Here is a 2500-nt window from a genome sequence, read left to right on the forward strand (position 1 = left end):
GTACGTAGGTAAGAAGAACGGAAGGTACGTAGGTAGGAAGGAAGGAAGGAAGGAAGGAACGAAGGAAGGTACGTAGGTAGGAAGAACGGAAGGTACGTAGGTAGGAAGGAAGGAAGGAACAAAGGAAGGTACGTACGTACGTAGGTAGGAAGGAAGGAAGGAAGGTACGAGGTAGGAAGAACAGAAGGCACGTGAGGTAGGAAGGAAGGAAGGAAAGAACGAAGGAAGGAAGGTAGGAAGGGTAGGAAGAACGGAAGGAACGAGGAAGGAAGGAAGGAAGGAAGGAAGGAAGGGAAGGAAGGAAGGAAAGAAGAACGGAAGGTACGTAGGTAGGAAGGAAGGAAGGAAGGAAGGAAGGAAGGAACGAAGGAAGGTACATAGGTAGGAAGAACGGAAGGTACGTAGGTAGGAAGGAAGGAAGGAAGGAACGTAGGTAGGAAGGAAGGAAGGAAGGTATGTAGGTAGGAAGAACGGAAGGTACGTAGGTAGGAAGGAAGGAACAAAGGTACGTAGGTAGGAAGACCGGAAGGAAGGAAGGTACGTAGGTAGGAAGGAAGGAAGGAAGGAAGGAAGGTGCGTGGGTAGGAAGGGAGGCGTAGGTAGGTAGGTAGGGAAGGAAGGAAGGAAGGAAGGAAGGAAGGAAGGAAGGAAGGAAGGAAGGTGCGTGCGTGGGTAGGAAGGAAGGAAGGAAGGTGCGTGGGTAGGAAGAAGGGCGCGGGTAGGAAGGAAGGAAGGAAGGTACGTAGGTAGGAAGGAAGGAAGGAAGGTACGTAGGTAGGAAGAACGGAAGGAAGGAAGGTACGTAGGTAGGTAGGTAGGAAGGAAGGTAGGTAGGAAGGAAGGAAGGAAGGAAGGTAGGTAGGAAGGAAGGAAGGAGGGAAGGAGGAAGGTGGGAAGGAAGGAAGGAAGGAAGGAAGGGAAGGAAGAAGGCACGAAGGTAGAAGAAGGAAAGGGAGGCAGGAAGGAAGGCACGAGGGAAGGAAGGAAGGTGAGGAGGCAGGTGAAGGAAAGAACCGTCCTTCCTTCCTTCCTTTCTACCTTCCTTCTATCATTCCTTCTGTCCTTCCCACTTTCCTTCCTTCCTTCCTACCTTCCTTTTTCCTTCCTTCCTACCTTCCGCTTCTTCCTTCCTTCCTTCCTTCCTTCCTTCCTTCCTTTCTTCCTTCCTTCCTTCCACCTTCCTTCCTTCTTACCTTCCTTCCTACCTCCGCACCTTCCTTCCGTCCTCCCTTCCTTCCGTTCTTCCTACCTTCCTTCCTTCCTACCCACGCACCTTCCTTCTCCCTTCCTTCCCCCTTCCTTTCCCCCCCTTCCTTCCTTCCCCCCTTCCTTCCTTCCTTCCTTCCTTCCCCCCTTCCTTCCTTCCTTCCTTCCTTCCTTCCTTCCTTCCTTCCTTCCTTCCTTTCTTCCTTCCGTCCTTCCTTCCTTCCATCCTTCCTTCCTTCCTTCCTTTCTACCTTCCTTCCTACCTACCTTCCTTCCTACCTACGTACCTTCCTTCATTCCCCCCTTCCCCCCCTTCCTTCCGTTCTTCCTACCCCCTTTCCCCCCTTCCTTCCTTCCCCCCTTCCTTCCTTCCTAACTTCCTTCCTTCTTACCTTCCTTCCTTCCGTCCTTCCTTCCTTCCTTCATACCTTCCGTCCTTCCTTCCTTCCCCTTCCTTCCTTCCTTCCTTCCTTCCCCCCTTCCTTCCTTCCTTCCTTCCTTCCTTCCTTCCTTCCTTCCTTCCTTCCTTTCTTCCTTCCGTCCTTTCTTCCTTCCATTCTTCCTTCCTTCTTTCCTACCTTTCTTCCTTCCTTCCTACCTTCCTTCCATCCTTCCTTCCTTCCTTCCTTTCTACCTTCCTTCCTTTCTACCTTCCTTCCTACCTACGTACCTTCCTTCATTCCCCCCTTCCTTCCCCCTTCCTTCCGTTCTTCCTACCCCCCTTTCTTTCCCCCTTCCTTCCTTCCCCCCTTCTTTCCTTCCTAACTTCCTTCCATCCTTCCTTCCTTTCTACCTTCCTTCCTTCCTACCTACGTACCTTCCTTCCTTCCCCCCCTTCCCCCCCCCTTCCTTCCTTCCTTCCTTCCTTCCTACCTACGTACCTTCCTTCCTTCACCCCTTCCTTCCCCCCTTCCTTCCTTCCTTCCTTCCTTCCTTCCTTCCTACCTACGTACCTTCCTTCCTTCCTTCCTACCTTCCTTCCTTCCTACCTACGTACCTTTCTTCCTTCCCCCCTTCCTTCCCCCCTTCCTTCCCCCCTTCCTTCCTTCCTTCCTTCCTTCCTTCCTTCCTTCCTTCCCCCCTTCCTTCCCCCCTTCCTTCCTTCCTTCCTTCCTTCCTTTCTACCTTCCTTCCTTTCTACCTTCCTTCCTTCCTACCTACCTACCTTCCTTCCCCCCCTTCCTTCCCCTCTTCCTTCCGTCCTTCCTTCCTTCCGTTCTTCCCCCCTTCCTTCCTTCCTTCCTTCCTTCCTTTCTACCTTCCTTCCTTTCTACCTTCCTTCCTTCCTACCTAC

At 52.1% G+C, this 2500-nt stretch overlaps 1 protein-coding gene across 1 annotated transcript in view; it reads left to right on the forward strand.

Annotated features, from left to right (window-relative positions):
- ap4m1 (adaptor related protein complex 4 subunit mu 1) overlaps nucleotides 1-2500 on the forward strand; it is a 41948-nt gene that overhangs the window by 38756 nt on the left and 692 nt on the right. The gene's annotated exons all lie outside the window — the stretch shown is intronic.

The sequence above is a fragment of the Perca flavescens genome, chromosome 13 (assembly GCF_004354835.1).
Source record: "Perca flavescens isolate YP-PL-M2 chromosome 13, PFLA_1.0, whole genome shotgun sequence".
Classification (NCBI taxonomy): Eukaryota; Metazoa; Chordata; class Actinopteri; order Perciformes; family Percidae; genus Perca; species Perca flavescens.